Source organism: Ptychodera flava, chromosome 16 (genome assembly GCF_041260155.1).
Source record: "Ptychodera flava strain L36383 chromosome 16, AS_Pfla_20210202, whole genome shotgun sequence".
Lineage (NCBI taxonomy): Eukaryota > Metazoa > Hemichordata > Enteropneusta > Ptychoderidae > Ptychodera > Ptychodera flava.
The window spans coordinates 40,461,082-40,478,279 of NC_091943.1; the positions used below are offsets into that span (position 1 = coordinate 40,461,082).

The following is a 17,198-nucleotide window of genomic DNA, read 5'->3' on the forward strand; positions in this document are numbered from 1 at the left end:
AGGCTATTTACATATCATCAGGGTGTGACTACATGTCATTTGTCTAGGGGTTAGAAAGGCATCATTTCTTCTAACACCTTTTACCAACATGCATCCTTTTATAAGGTGGTCTGACTGATGACAGTGGTGAAACTGGTCTCTTACCATTCTACCTACTGATTGAATCATTATATACTACAAAAAACCATAATGCAAAATTTGCATCTGAGAATACAAGTCCTGCTGACCTATTTAAGTGCATTAAATACTACAGAGTATGTTCAAATGAAACTGAATTACATTGCAAATGGCTAGATCAAATAAGAGATACAATTAATACATGTCAGAATACATTCAGAGAATGAAATACCACCAACATCAACAGCCCTTCAGCTTCATCGGCAAAGGAGTATTGTTCAAGTTTGGAGGCAGACTCATAAATCAACCATACATTTACCTGATTACAATGAATTAGGGTTTGTGGTCGGAAATAATGTCTTGAAGATTGTACGAGTACTGAGGAAGTCGTAAGGGGTGCAACATTTTACCAAGTGTTATGAATTATTCAGAATAATTCATAACACTTTCAGAATCTGTAATTTTTTGATAGTTTTGGACCAAATGGACACAAACTTTCCATGGCTAAAATTTTTGACCAAAATTTTGGGAAAAGTCTGAAAAAATCTTCTAGATCTAAAAAGAGTTGCTGGCTATGTTGCATTCTATAAAGACAACTGAAGTTGACTTTGGCACTCAAAGGGTAAACAGATAATCACATCCAAGTTCCACCTGTGTCCTGTTGCAAACACAGTAACCATATCTCAGTAATATATCTTCAACTGATTTGTACCAGAAATTATCTGATTTGATAACAATGATAACACAATATTTGCATAGCTAATGAAATTTATTGGCTTGCTATTTGATATCACAGAACACAAAAGGTCATATCTTAGCCATTCTGTTGTGACTCACTTATGGATTCTTTTCAGCTATTTGTTTCCGACATTTCAAATGGATTGGTCCCCAACTGTACATTCACAACTGCAGGAGTAGAACACATAACAAACAAAACCATCAATACTGGTAAGAATGAAAACTTTTATTCAGTGCCATTTTCATGATGTAGTGACAGCACACTTAATTTTGGTCTTGTGGTCATATTCCAACAAAATTCAATTGGAAAGTATATCATTCTACTGGAAAAATAGGAAAGATAAATGTACATGACAAAACTGATTTTAAAATAAATCAGAAAATAATACACTTTTAAAACAGATTTTTTTTGCTTTAAAAGGACAGTACAGCTTTAACTTTTGATGATTTTCATCCTGCATATCAATGAGTTTGTTGTAAAGCATGCTGAACATAAGTGTACACTCAATGGCCGAGTACTATAAAAACAAGCGACCTAGCGGCCGATATAGCTCCGCTGTGTTTATGTAGAGAATAACTATTTTTGACACATGTTGATGAAGGAGGTGGAAATCTTTGATAGCTCAATGCAGTGGCCAGAAAAAAGTGGCTAAAATAGCTGCAAAAATAAACAATTGAAGATTTCATCATACTTTGCATATATCACATCGGATCATCCCTAAGAACATGTCAACCAAAGCTATCTGATGAGTAGTTTTTTGAGAATAAAATTTTCTGACCAAAAATGGCAACAATTGCCCCCAAAAATAAAAATTGCAGATTTCATCATAATTTCAAAAGATCAAATTTAGTTCATCTATAGAAACCTGTTTACCAAATTTCAAAGCTGCTGGAACAGTATTTTTTGAGAAACACATATTTTTTAACCAAAAATGGAAAATATTGACCAAAAAATTCAAAATTGCTGATTTCATCATAATTTCAATAAATATCATTAAGGTGATCTGTAGGAACCTGTATACCAAATTGCAAAGCTATCAGATGAGTAGTTTTGGAAATACACATTTTTTGACCAAAAGTGGCAAAAATTGCCCCAAAAATACAAAATTGCAGATTTCAGCATAATTTCAATAAATATTATTTTGTTCATCTGTAGGAACCCTATATACCAAGTTTCAAAGCTATCAGATCAGTACTTTTGGAAATACACATTTTTTGACCAAAAATGGCAAAAATTGCCCCAAAAATACAAAATTGCAGATTTCATGAGAAATTCAATATATATTACTTAGTTCATCTATAGAAACCTGTATACCAAATTTCAAAACTATCAGACCAGTACTTTTAGAGAAATACATTTTTTGACCAAAAATGGCAAAAATTGCCTTAAAAATGCAAATTTACATATTTCTGCACAATTTGAACAAATCTGAAATAGATCATCTCTAGGGACATATGTACCAAATATCAAAGCTATCTGACTGGTACTTTTGAAGAAGAAGATTTTTAAAGATTTTTTTACCAAAAATGACAAAAATTGCCTTAAAAATACAAAAATGCAAATTTCACCACGATTTGAACAAATCTGACTGAAGTCACCCTAGTAAACTGCATGTCAAATTTAAAAGCAATCGGACGAGCGGTTTCAGAGAAGAAGATTTTTTACCAAAAACACCAAAAAATACCCCAAAAATACAAATATGCAAATTTCACCCCGATTTGAACAAACTGAAGTGAGGTCACCCCAAGTGAGCTGCATATAAAATTTCAAAGCAATTGGACTTGCGGTTTCAGAGGAGAAGGCAATTGTTGACGGACGACGGACGACGGAGGAAAATCAACCTATTTGATAAGCTCCGCGTCGCTGACAGCGGAGCTAATAACGGGTGACGCGCTGACCATTAACGTTTATTTGTGGGCAAGGGCGAGAGGAAAGCCAAAAATTAATGGCGAGGCTTGCCGAGCCCGTTAATTTGGCATTCCTTGAGCCCGTGCCCACAAATAAACGTTAATGGTCAGAGCGGAGTCTGTTATTTCCATTATATTATCAGCGAACCCAAGAAAACCGTCAAAATTTCCGAAAATTTCAGGAGCGAACGACAACTGGGCCCCAGAAACTGAGCAATACACGACAAATACAAACTGCCAAGCACGCTGTAAAAAATGGCAAACCCGGAGATGTTTTCAGAAAAGAGTATCTCAACTTGACCTACAAGTGCTCCATTTTATTTTGTGATTGATTATGATTTATGTTTGAGCTGTAAAGTTATGATACTTATGAGTTGTCAATCTTATTATTCATATTCAAGGGCATGTAAACAAACCATTACTGTGTATTTGTGGTCAGAAATGTGGTTCAGCTCCACCAATCAAAAATGCGTCGGGTAGGGCATGGTAATATAATGTGTATTTCAACATGGTTTAGAGAGAACAAGAAAATCTAGGAGGACAAAATACAAGCAGAAACAATTATACAAAATTAGAGTTGCTGTCCATTCAAATACAATAAATATTAAATAACAAAAAATATTACAAGTTATCATATCTCTCATGTGTTGTTATTTTTGTTGAAGTCAGAGCATACCACTAACAATGACTGACCAGAGCATGTCTTCAGCAATGGGTTGTCAAATCAGCAGAGGTACACCACAGCATATCAGCCACAGTATCAGCTACAACAATTTATTTACAGACAATTAATCTATCTGGTCTTGGCAAATACACATGCATTGTGTGGCAAATATCTGACTCCCTTTAAAGACAAGCTGCATATATTTGTACAGTCAATGCAGGTTTAAATCCTGTCTGGGGGTGCACTCTTATAATGGTAAACTAAAATCATTAGCAATATTGTCAATTTTCACACATAGAAAATATATAAAGACAGAAATTACATGTGACATCATGAATTTTCCAGTTTGTCAAAATTCCCTGCTTCTTTGCTACAACGGTCACGTTTGCACAAGTATGATCATTATAGAGAACTTTCACAGCAACATGGTATCAATCTTTAACAGCAATCCCCTTTCCTTTTATTTCATCAGATTGCAATGTTCAAAGCACTCCAAACTCTTCAACAGTAGAACCAATTCCACTATCTTTCATATCATCAGTCACAGCAAGATGAAATTTCCACATCATGGACAGGAGATAAGAATGGAAAGTAGAGGTGAGTTCAATGTTTTCACAGGTCAAGTTGATGTGGGAAACCTCCAAAGTCACAGCAGTATAATTTCAACTTTCATGTCTACTTTCAAGGATTGAACCTAAATTTGAACCTGAGGTCACATAAATCATAATTTGCTAAGCAAGCTCTGAAAGTCTTGTCTTTTTAAAAAACTGATTAATTTCAGGAGTAGTCTGATTGTTTTGGTCACTGTTCTTGTACTGCACAATTCATCATGAACAAATAAATACACCATTTTTGGGGGTTTTCTCCCCAATATACTTAACAAAGGAAAGTAAATTTGATCAAAATATAACGATCCAAGGAGCCTCTACACCTAAATTAAAGGAAGAGTAGTTTGTAATTTGTGACGATTTTTTTTGTTGATTTTGTGCAAAATTTACACAACTGCAGAAATTTTTTTCATTGCATTGCAAAACAAAAACTATAATATCAGACTTGGCATCATTAAACTGGACAGCAACCTAGCTAATTACCCAACCATATGGCTGAATATGTTGAGACTTTTCCCAGTAATTTACCTCCTTAGACATAAAATCCCAATGGTTTGTGAGGGATTGTGCGTAAAACATATTACCACCCATCCAGATTTGGTTTCCCCTTGTAAGTGAACAACTGTGCAGGTAATTACTAAATACAGTCTAAGTCAGTCCAATGGCTGGGTGATTAGCTAGTTTGCTGTCCGGCTTAGTGATGTCAAGCCTGTAAACATAAAATGTTGTAAGTCCACTAGTACACTAAACTCTTGTTTTTCTACTACTGCAAGTGAGACAGTCTCAAAGAAAAGCATCCAGAGTGTGAAAAGTAAGCAATACCAAACTACCAAGCTGAAAAGAAGGAAACTGCAGACGATGAAGCAGTGTGGTGAACTGGATAGATTTATCAGAGAACTTCCACATCTGCATACCAGACAAATTACCCATCCTCTTGACATTCTGCGATTTCATTACCAACACCCGAAAAAGTATGAGAAATTCACCGCCGTTCTAGATTTAGATGAGGATAATATTAACACTGTCTTTCAGTTTTGAGCAACTCACTGTATAGAGTTAGTGAAGGATACAACTCACTGTATAGAGTTAGTGAAGGATGCCAGTCACATAGCTCGGTTACAGGAGACTTTAAAGTGGATTGTTCAGTGTATATAACTTGTGGCTGTGTATAAGGACAACTCTAGATCTAGTAACACAAAAAGGAACCCCAGATTGCATTTGAAAATGACTCATAACTATGTAAAAGTGTGTACAGAAATCTGTGGAGCCACCTTGCCTCAAATAGAATTTTTTGTTGTGATAAATGAATGAACAATCAATCAACAATGTATTGTTGTAATTGTGCATATTCTGCTTGTCATGGAGTGACCTGACTATATTGTGCAGTACTTCGGTGATGAATGAAATAAAGTTTTTAACATCTGGCTTAAAGGAATATGCTCTATTTTCTCAACCCCTAACAGTCTGTCCACATCTGTTAATAGCTAATCTAATCCCACATAAGAGTTACTACATAATTATACAATACAAACTTCTTTCTTTGTTGTATGCTCTCTCATATTTTCAGTGTCTTCAAACAGGTATACCATATTTGTTAGTTATATATGTGTCAATCAAAACCCCTATATGTAATAGCTTCATAAACACCTAGTGTAGTGAACAAACTCCAGCTACTGGCAACAAATGTTAACACTTGTTACTCTGTGCTGATGTCACAGACTGTGTTCAGATTTTACTACACTCAGTGTGATAGTTTCCAGACCATGTCGTACGTTTTCAGACATTTAATGACATGCTGTTCCTTGTACTCACTTTGCTCCGTATTGATAGCGTTTTACAAGTCGTGTGACCACATATTAAGTTAGGTGATGCTGTTGTCTCGTTTTGGGTATTTTTTATTTGTTAGAAGCTATTGAAGGCACTACAAACTTGGCTAAGTAAGCCAGACCATATAATACGAGGTGCCAAAAGCAACAGACGGAGACAACCCATGTACGGTAGGTAAGCGTCACATATGTCAAAATATTGTTGCGTTGTCCATGGATTAAACGTGGTAATTATCACGAAATGACATTGTATAGTGTTCTAAATTATCAATATTTAGCTCCTAATCACATTCCAAATATGTATCTATTAGTTTTCTAAATTATCAATTTTTAGCTCCTAATCACATTCCAAATATGATGTCCGATTACTATGATACTTAGATACTACGGCTAGTCCAAATACTAGTACGCACTCCACATGGGGTAGAAAATTTGGCAACTTTGACCCCTAAATACCACTTCCATCCTGTTAACAGTTTGAGGATAAATACAATAAAGTATCGAAAGGTATAAGATTTTGTAGTGCTGGTCATTTATGAAACTGCTCTGGGCAAAATTCACTAGCCTGTCTGAAAACTCACACTGAGTGTACTGTCTAATAAATGATCCTAGAACCTTCCTATTTTTAAAACTGAGATAAAGAGCAATATGAAAAAACAAACTTTTAAGTTGTAAGGAAGCATATAGGATAGCTGTGCCTTCATTCTGGACATTGTAGCATTCCCTAAGTCTGTTCACATATCTGTGAATTAACTCTTTGAGCGCCAAAGTCAATTTTTGTCATCCATACAAACTATAGTCCTGTCAATTTTTGTCAAATTTTCCAAAAATTTTATGAACAAGTCATCGTTCATGACACAGTCCCCACTTGTAAATGGGTACTTTGATTACAGGTCCTCAGAGAGGATAGAGTCCTCTTCATTAGGTCTGTGATAAAAGTACTTTGATACAGATGGCACTCAATGGCCAAGAATGAGTTCCATGGTAATGAAAACATAAAACCAATGTAGGCCACTATTCTAAAGGTCATTAAATGAGTCAACTGGGAATTAGTTGACAGGATGTTGCGAAACATTTTTTCATACTATCCTAACACTAATAGATTATCACCGGTACCATATTTCATAAAGTTTAATGCTAGATTTACAACACTATGAGATCAGCATCTGTATCAAGTTTCATCAAATTTGACGTTGTATTTGTGGATAGATCACTCTACTTAGGAAAGTTCATTACATATGCAATTACAAATTAATTAAAATGACACTGATAAATGTCTTTTTCACTGTTAAAGCAATGTGAGCTTAACATCTGTTCAAAGTTTCATGAAATTTGATGCAGTATTTCTTGACATATCAGCCTAATTATGAAACTTCAATAATTGACATGATACTGCTACATGACGTGAAACTAATTGACGAGCATGTATGAAATAGGCCAATGTCCTTGTACCAACTTTGAATGATACTGGTGGAAATATGTCTGAGTTATGGCTCAGTACATGAGAAAATCGTAACAAAATCGCCGCCACACAGCGATATTTGATCTTACTGTTTAAAAAATCAACACGTACTAGGTATATGTATGACATAAGTCAATGTCAAGGTACAAACTTTGAATAAAATCAGTTGAGACTTGCCAGAGTTATGGCTCACGACATGAAAAAAACCATAACAAAGTTGCCACCATGTGGCCATATCGGACCATATCGAGAAACAAATCGAAGTACATATGTATACTATAAGTCAATGTCCTTGTACCAACTTTGAATAAATTTGCTTGATACATGTCTGAGTTATGGTTCAGGACATGGAAAATTGAAAAACAAGGGCCACACGGTGGCCATATTGGATTGTATCACAAACAAATCAATGTGCATATCTATGAAATAGGTCAATGTCCTTGTACCAACTTTGATTAAAATCAGTTCAAACATGCCGAGTTATAGCTCTGTACACGAAAAAATCGTAACAAAATGGCCGCACAGCAGCCATATTGGATCATATCACAAAACAAATTGATGTGCATATCTATGACATTGGTCAATGTCCTTGTACCAACTTTGAATAAAATCAGTTGAGATATGCCTGAGTTATAGCTCTGTACATGAAAAAATCGTAACAAGATGGCCGCCTGGTGGCCATATTGGATCTTATCACAAAACAAATCAATGTGCATATGTATGACATTGGTCAATGTCCTTGTACCAACTTTGAATGAAATCGGTTGAGATATGCCTGAGTTATGGTTCTGTACATGAAAAAAATCGTAAAAAGATGGCCGCCTTGTGGCCATATTGGATCCTATCACAAAACAAATTGACGTGCATATCTATGACATTGGTCAATGTCCTTGTACCAACTTTGAATAAAATCGGTTGAAACATGTCTGAGTTATGGCTCTGTACATGAAAAAATTGTAATAAAATGGCCGCCTGGCGGCCATATTGGATTGTATTAGAAAACAAATTGACGTGCATCTGTATGACATATGAAGTAATCCTTGTACCAAGTTTGAATGAAATCGCTCCAGGCATCTCTGAGATATCTGCGTGAACGGACGGACGGATGGACGGACATGACCAAACTACTATAAGTCCCCCCGGACGGTGTCCATGGGGACTAAAAACTGTAGCAAATAAAGTGTGATGTCTATTTGGTAAAAACTTATCAAGAAAATTACAGCAAAAGTTCATAAAAATTGGTAAAATGTTGCACTACAATTTTGATGGGAAAAATTACAGCACTCAAAAGGTTAAGCTTGACTAGTTCTTCATTGGTTGAGTATGTGTTCATGTTGTACCCAGTCGAGTATCTACAAGACAGAGAAAAAATAGACTGGATTAATAATTGTTTTCTTACATGCTTATCTGCAAGTTGTCGAACTCCTGTAGCCGTATACCTGCTACTGCCTGTGTAACCTGCAAAGTCATTGGTAATTATGGCAACGCTTATCTTTTTAAAAGTTTAATACTATTATGACTACATTGTTGAATACAATGTTTTCCCGAACAACCTAAGTTGACACTTAGATTATGCAGTATACTTGGCAGACGTGTAACTCTTCACGTCCCAAGATCTTGATTTTGAGACTGTACCATTCAGTGCAAGGGGTGGTAGGTTGTCAAGCTGCCGGCACTGTGCAACGAGGCAATGCCATGGTACCCCTTACATTGAATGGTATGATCTCATTATCAAGATGCAAATTCCTTGTGGTCCAATGTCAACACAGCCTCTATATGTATAATGGCCATTATTATTGACGAATGAATTCTAGTCCGGGCTTGAATTAAGTGTTCAATAATAACAATGTTGAATGTACATATACAGGTTGTGTTCATAAGCTAAATACTGTGTATTTCATCATGCTTTAAGGATTTGAATCAGAAACTGCAGTTGCCACATGGAACAAAAATACTGAAAAAAATACCCCAAGTTACTTTTAATGGAGCTTTAATTTCAACAAATCAATACTAGGTTATCCCTAGGAAAATCTACATCATCTTTTTCAAATTTCATGACCAAAAATATAACTTACCCAGTATGATTGCACCAGTGCATCAATTAGAAAGAGTGTGTTTCGAAAGAACTCTGGCTCTCTGTAAGAAAGAGATGATAAATGGAGTAATTAAATTATCATAAATGTTTTAATATACAAATGAAAAATACTCATTGTCAAGCATACTGCATATCATTTCATTTGTGAACAAGTGACCGATGCAGCTCTACTGTAATACTGTATTTGACATGGCATGGCTGTGTAAGAGAACTGGAAATCTCCATGTAACAAATATTAAAGCTGTCTGACCAGTGGGTGACTTTGAAGAAGAGGATTTTGGACACAAAATGGAAAACCTTTTCTAAACTGTACAACATTGTAGATTTCACAATAATGTAACCAAGTGTGTCTGAAAAAGGTTAGCATGGCTGATATTGTCATATGCATTTCCTTTAGGTTTGGTTAGTCAGGAAAAGTCGTTTTCACCAACCATAAATCACAATGATTTCTGTAAAATAGATTGAGGCAAAAAGTCACAGCTTCTTTATATTGCCACCTGGTCAGTTATAACAGAGAGCTGAAAATAACTATTGGGCACATATAACAAACACCCCCCCCCCCCCCCCAAAAAAAAAAACCACAACAACCATGACCATAATTAGCAATTGACATGATACTACTAAATGTCTTTTCTCTAGTGTTAGATCTTTGCATGATCAACATCACCAACATTGAAGTTTCACCAAATTTGGTGCAGCACTTAAAGGTCACTTTTCAATTTTTCTGGTTAACCACACAACACTTTATACCTGTTAGAGCAATACTGGTGCAATCTACAGGCATTATCATACACTGTAGCTATTCTAGGTGCTCTTCTGAATCACTGCTTGAGGATTGTGTTTGGAACAGCTGGTGACTCATGGGTCTTCATAACCTCAAATCCAAGGCAGACTTTGTGCTCACAGTAGACGGTAAATATTCCTGGTTATAGTGAAGGGTGACCATTTGACAGCTTGTTGCAAGAATCTGCCACTCATCTGCATGCTTGGGTTGTCATTTGATCACATACATAGTTACCTTTCCTGAGCACATAAATAAATAAGGATAAATACAATTAGTCATATTGATCAATATTCAATTTCTAGCAAGTATTGGAGCAATGACTCTGCAATTATGCTTGTAAATTATGCATGGTATCTTCTATTCACAGATATGGTCTGCCAGTTTGTTAAATGAAACTCTGGTTTTGTTGGTTAAAAACCAACAAATTTCTCTACTGGTCATCAAGTGATTTGAAAAATAAATATCGAGTTAGTCTGGGTATTTGACTTCCTGAATTTCACATTTTGGTCCAATTTTTCATGTCATTTGTGCATGCCTATACATAGGCTTACACAGAATTATATAGAAATGACTATAAAATATGGATTTTGTCTTGATGGGGAACTAATAACTGTTTAACACTATAATATTGCAATTATTCTTAATTTAAGAGGCATATTCCTGATGAGATTAATAAGACAACAAATTGTTTCATGCGATGAAAATTTGAAAACATGTCACAAGTTGTTAATAGAAAGAGTACACAAACAGACCAATAGGTGTGCCATGTCAAGAAATATGCCCCTTTTACTCCTTTTCCCATGAAGTCCTGGAAGGTTTGGAAAGAAGCTCAAAGCTTTAAACAGTTCTTCACTTGTAGGTGGTAGATATTCGAATCCTCATGCTTTGTTCCGGCTATTGGTGGGAGATGATCAACACTAGCTGTCACAATCAGGAAAGGCCTTGAGGAGTTGCTTGTTCATACCCACAGTTGTTCTATCACACACAACAACTTCTGGACAATCACCACACTTCTGACAGAAGAAAGACATTTAAGCCTTCCAGTTTACCGGTATGTCGAGTAAGCTTATGAAAAAGTTCCAAGCAAGCCTTAAAGCTAGTGTAATGGTAAAGGTTGTCCTGTACATATCGATAGACGACTGTTTCTGTGAATGCCCTGATAGAACAGAAAGAAAAGTTACAATAATTATTTCACTTTATGATACTGTATTCATCAATGAAGACCAATAGTTAGAATAGACTTATTTTTAATATTGTGACTTGTTTTTATCTTTTACCAAAGTGCTAGGGGCAGTAGCTGCATGTTTCTTCAATAATTTTTCAATTTTTTTGTATAGCCATGTATCAGCTACACTACAATTTCTTGTTTCACTCCCGACAGCATGTTCAAATTCAGCCTGTCCAAATAGTCTATACATTGTATATGTGTAAGTTGCATTGTCATTGTTTACAATTGAATTGTAGTCTGGACTGAAATTCACTTGTCAATAATAACAATGTTGTCTGCATGAGCTTGTTCACAAGATGAATATAGAACATTTCAACACGAGTAGAACAAGACATTGTAGTTGACACACAGAACAAAAATAGTAAAAATATCCTTACAACTTACAGCTACTCTCCCTTTTAAAGGCTCATTAACTGCAACTCTGCAAATTTTGTCCAACTTCAAAGTATTTCCAATTTCCTGAGATATTCATTGCAATCTGCAAATTTGAAGCTCCATAAGCTGTATCTTGTGGCTATTTTTTCAGAACTTTTGTTTTGTGGTTTCCCTATACTTTCTGAATTGAATCCCTGAATTATAATTTAATGCCAAGTATTTAGCATATCAACACAACCTATATGAGTATAACCTCCATTGTTATTGTTGAAAATTGTATTCAAGTCCGGACTAGAATTCATTTGTAAACAATAGACAATGATCACTACACACATACAAGCTCTGTTGACAAAAAGAATACTCGAAATTTCAGCCTGAAAAACAGATTAGGGTCAGACACGGTAGTTAATATACAGAAGCAGAATACTTAAAAACTTGCCACAATATACAGCTTATGTCCCTTTAACGATATAGTCATTAACTATGGTGCCTCAAAAATATTTGCTCGTGGCAGAATAGGCAAGAAATTGAAAAGTCCTTCGTTCGTTTTAAATTTCCCGCCATTTTCAATGTCTCGCCATTTTATTTGAAAAACAGAATTTTTTGTCAAAGAGGAGTGAATCCCTTTTCTGTCCTTTCAATGGGTTGTACCATGTTGTATTTGTAAAGATTCAAATGTGTATATGCACCATTTCCGCTGTTTATCATGTACTTGTATGGAGGTATCTATATTTGGGTGCAGCACTCCTTTATTATTTGTCTTTCTGAAACCTCTCCATGCAGTCCCACTCTGTGGATAATTATACTTGAGTATACATCTCTGATTGAGAACATTTCTATTAACTAATTGTAATCTAAATATAAAATCATGAAAATAATGTCAAAAGTTACAGCTCATGTGCCTTTAACAAATGACATTTGCTTAGATGCACCAAATCTGAAGCCTTTTGAGTTTAAATAAAATAACATCTTGATGATAATATTCACAATTGTAGGGTTGTTTTCAAATACCGGTATAGGAATATACTGTATATTCAGGATCAACAGAGCAAGAAATTCAGACAAATTATGTCTGTGTTCAATCTGTGATGGTTGCAGCTTCTTTCTGGAGCTGTTTTTATTTGCTTTTCAAGGATTTTTCTACACATTGGTAGAAAACAAATCCCACATTTGTCATTTCTACATAAGCAATTTGTTACAATGCTTTAAAATATGTCCTGATGAAATATCTATTTGCATATTTATTGGATGTCAGTGACATAAACACAGAACTGAGCTTTTCTGAGCTTTAAAAAGCGAAAAAAACATTGCCTTGGGCGAGTTAAAAAAAATGCTACATGAATATACTTGAAAAATGTTTTGCACGAGTACACTTTGGCTGTGGTGGCAAACCAAATACTGGCCATTTCAACAAGCATGTGAAAAGTAGAACATAAAACTTTAGTTGATTTGGGTACAAAACTCATTCTGAAAAATATCATAAAAGGTTACGGCCAGTGTTCTGCCTGGATTTGGGGAAAGAGTCATGGTTTGCATACAATTACATAAAATTAACATAAATTAACATAAATTAACATAAGCTGATGGTCACCAAGCATCATTCTTCTCACATTTTCATTCCTGACAATCTTATATGAAAATAACAAGCATATTAGTTAATTTTCCTCAGTTATCGATAATTAAAAAGTAATTGGAATTGCATGCATATGTTGCTTAAGATAGAATTGGCAATAATCTTCACAGAAATCAAAATTTTACAAACATCTATGTGTTATATATCTTGATTGAAGGACGTACTGTAACAGAAACTTTGCATACAAGGTGTCATGTATGAAATCTTTATGTATGGACTCTAATGCTTTTCTCTTGTGGAATTTATCAAAATAAAACACAATTAATTCAAAGTTCAAGGGTTATGGTTTATATTGCTTGCATTCCGTAAACAATTTTGTTATTATCTTTGATGAGTTTAATTTCAAAATGTTGAAAATGTACCAAACCTGATGAAACATCAGTACATAAATTTCATGATTGAATTTAGGTGCTGAGAATATTGTACTTGAAAACTTTTTGTGCCATACATATAGTCATGCGACCTCATTTTCAATGTCAGACTTCAAAGTTCGGTAAAGTGAAAATAGTCGCCATGCTACTGTGAGACTTTAGAATTGCGATTTTTCATTCATTTAGTACTTACACCACTGCAACTTCAAGGAATGGCTAGAAAGTAAGATAATACTGTCATGTGGAGTTGTTTTCAATAATTTTCGACAAACTCAACTCGGAAAACACTTCTAAAAATGATCGCCAAACTAGAACATGTTCATGGCAATTTCTGAACAACAAGTGGATGCATTGTTTTGAAATCATCAAATTTTGAATAAAGCCGTCCTTTCAACCCCTAACAGTTGTTTTGAAACCATTAAAGTTTGAATAATGTCTTCCTTACAACCCCTACCAGTTGATTATCCAAGCCAAATCAGTTGACTATGCAAACAGACTGATTTTATTGGAAGGCAACCAAAGTGAAGCCAGTTAATTCACTTGTCAGGTAGGTCGGCCAACGGCAACAAAGTGCATTTCTGACAAAGACAAGGGTATTGAGTATGTTGTACATGGTACATGAGCTAACCGCTGTAAACGAAACACTCAGACCAAACACAGGTAATTTTGTCCAGCATCCATAGAACTAAATTTTAAATTCATGATACTGTACAGACAATATAGCATAAAAACCCTATCAATTTGACCAGAAAAAATAATTACGGTAGCAGCAATTAAGGACAAAATACACACACACACTGACACACTTATATTTAAATCTATACTTGCCTTCGAGTTTGTATACATGCAGGAGCCGCCGACAATAGCCCATCATGATGCTTGTGCGTTCCTTTCACCACAATGAAAGCATGGAGGCTCAATGTTCAGGAATATATTGTCTTTAACGCGCATCGACCATCTGACACAATACGTCACGATACGGTACCATATGATTAACTGAAAAATACACAAAGGAAAATCATGAAGTACATGTATTTGACTGTTGTACCAATATCAAAGAAACACCCATCAAAATGAGTAGCCCTGACATCCAACACATAGGCTGGTCCCGTGAAAGTATGATATCGAAATAAATTAAAACTTCCATTTACTTCCTGCACTAATATGACATCATACTGTCAATGGCTGTAATTTCTTCGCAATGAAAATGATACAACATACTTACTGGGTCTCATCCCTAAAACTGATTAGGCATGACGCTGTTTAAGCATACACCCTCGAGAAAAACGAAGGTCTATGCCCTATTAAACTTGTGAAATATAGTGTCTTCAAACAGCGGATGGTATATGTGTAAATAAAATGGCATAAGAATAAACTAATTCTCACCGAACAATTTTCCAACACCACCAATGAAAGGGACTAACATCTATACTCTGCCAAAGTATCTTGACTGTCTTATACACACATTCCTGTATCTTAACGTGATGCATCAAACCATCAAGGTTACAAATCGAAGAAACAAAGTTAACTGTGTCACTTTACACAAAAACAAAGGAAGTATGGAGCGCTGACCTGAGGTCAAAGGTCAGCACAAAACAAAAGAGCATCGAAAGTGATAGAGAAAAGAGGGCGCTATACTACAAAACTTACTTAGAAATTTGGCCTCAACAAGGTAGAACTACGTTGCAAGGTGGAAAATTCATTGCACTGGGCAATGAAAACATCATTCCTGGCGTCTGACATTTTTGTTGATTGAGCGCTGAGTTATTTAATGGACACTACGAATACGAAGAACAAGAACTGTTTCTCATCGACGCTCTTCACTCAGTGCATTATTGGGCCGGTTCAATGTTGCACGAGGTCGTAGATCGCAAAAAGTCGCGATCTAGGACCGGTCCTAGATTATGTTTTTGTAGCGATCTGGGACCGGTTCCAGATCGCTTAAAAGAGGCGATCTGGGAACGGTCCTCGATTGCGTTTTTAGGAAACTGGGAGTCCCAGTTTATGGTCCGTGCACAATCACCCGTGATCTATTCAGCTCTGGGACTGCGCCCTATAGACGTGTGTACATATGCCTGAGACTTAGTCCCAGAGCTGAATAAGTCTAGGGTGACTGTGGTCCGTGATTGCAATTTTAAGACCCTTACATACCTCGAATAGGAGTTAATCCGCACACCAGGTCAGGTTTAGCATGCAACACTGTCTCATATCTGACATGTTCCATGATCACGAAGGAGCGTCCATATGTATTTTTTGCCAGTATGTGACCTGAGACTTTTCAGAAATGTTTCAGCAGACAGTGAGTGAACAAACATACAAGTCCAAGAACAGGAATTTAGGTTCTATAATCTCAGCAAGGCGATAAGTATTTTGCTGCATATTTGTAAAAGGGAGTCAGAATTATCCAAGAATTGCATTTCAATTTAACTTTTAATTCCACACACATGAAGAATACAGTACAGATACAAGCAACAAATACTAAATTGCAATAAGGTATATGTTCACAACATAAATTTCAACTTCCACGAGTTGGTGTGGAGTTTGGGTAATTGCCTATTCTAATCATGTGCAGTCTTCGGACGAAAGTGATTGAAAGTTATCTTGACAGCTCTTTCGTTTGACACAGGCAGCAGGAACACATCGAGTCAGCATTGTTGGAGTAATTTTCAGGATCATGTAGTGTGGACAGAATCTCATCAGAAGTGCATGTGTACGTTTCAGACACAATAATCCATCTGTATTGAATAAGATTAAAGAAACTTTAAAATTACTCCTTAAGGTAGTATGCATCTCGAAAGTAAACTTTGAAGATTTAAACTTTGGCTCAAAATTTCCTCAAGGAATCTCTCAACCATTCAATTTCAAAATCAAGAATAAAAATCGGGGGTCACAGTGCAACTTTTTGTACTAGAGAAACAGATTACCTAAGATTTTAACTGATACTTGAATTTCAAAATGGTCACCATCCCTGTGTTAATAACTCTGTAGAGAAAAATGAAATTTTGGATTTTCAAAAAACTAAGACGGTGAAAGTTTTTCAAAAGGGCTTCAAAATGACCCACCCCACAAGTGGTAGATCAGGAAAGAATTGAAAACATTTGAGAGTCAGAAAATGTGTCCCCGAGGCAAGGCACAGAGCAAAGGAAATCCACATAGCTTGTCACGAATTACGAATTACGTTATTGTATGCAACACTGACGTCATTGATGCACATTTTTTTGTGAAAAGACGCCATAGGGGTAAACAATAGTGCAATAAGCTTGAAACGGAGTTATTTTTACTATATATAAACAGTTCCAAAATTGGCGAATATAAAAAGACCTTATCTGACTCTTCATGTCATCGATATCATTACCCATGCAATTCGAAATTACTCCAAGATATGAATG

General features: G+C 35.6%; 1 long non-coding RNA gene across 1 annotated transcript; it reads right to left on the bottom strand.

The window, feature by feature from the left end:
* Window positions 1-1,060: 1,060 nt before the first annotated feature.
* LOC139114836 (uncharacterized) lies at window positions 1,061-11,352 on the bottom strand. The gene is made up of 4 exons (XR_011547961.1): window positions 10,955-11,352; window positions 10,169-10,441; window positions 9,399-9,459; window positions 1,061-8,675 (listed from the first exon to the last, which is right to left on the bottom strand). It is a non-coding gene; the product is annotated as an uncharacterized lncRNA (long non-coding RNA).
* Between the last annotated feature and the right edge of the window lie 5,846 nt (window positions 11,353-17,198).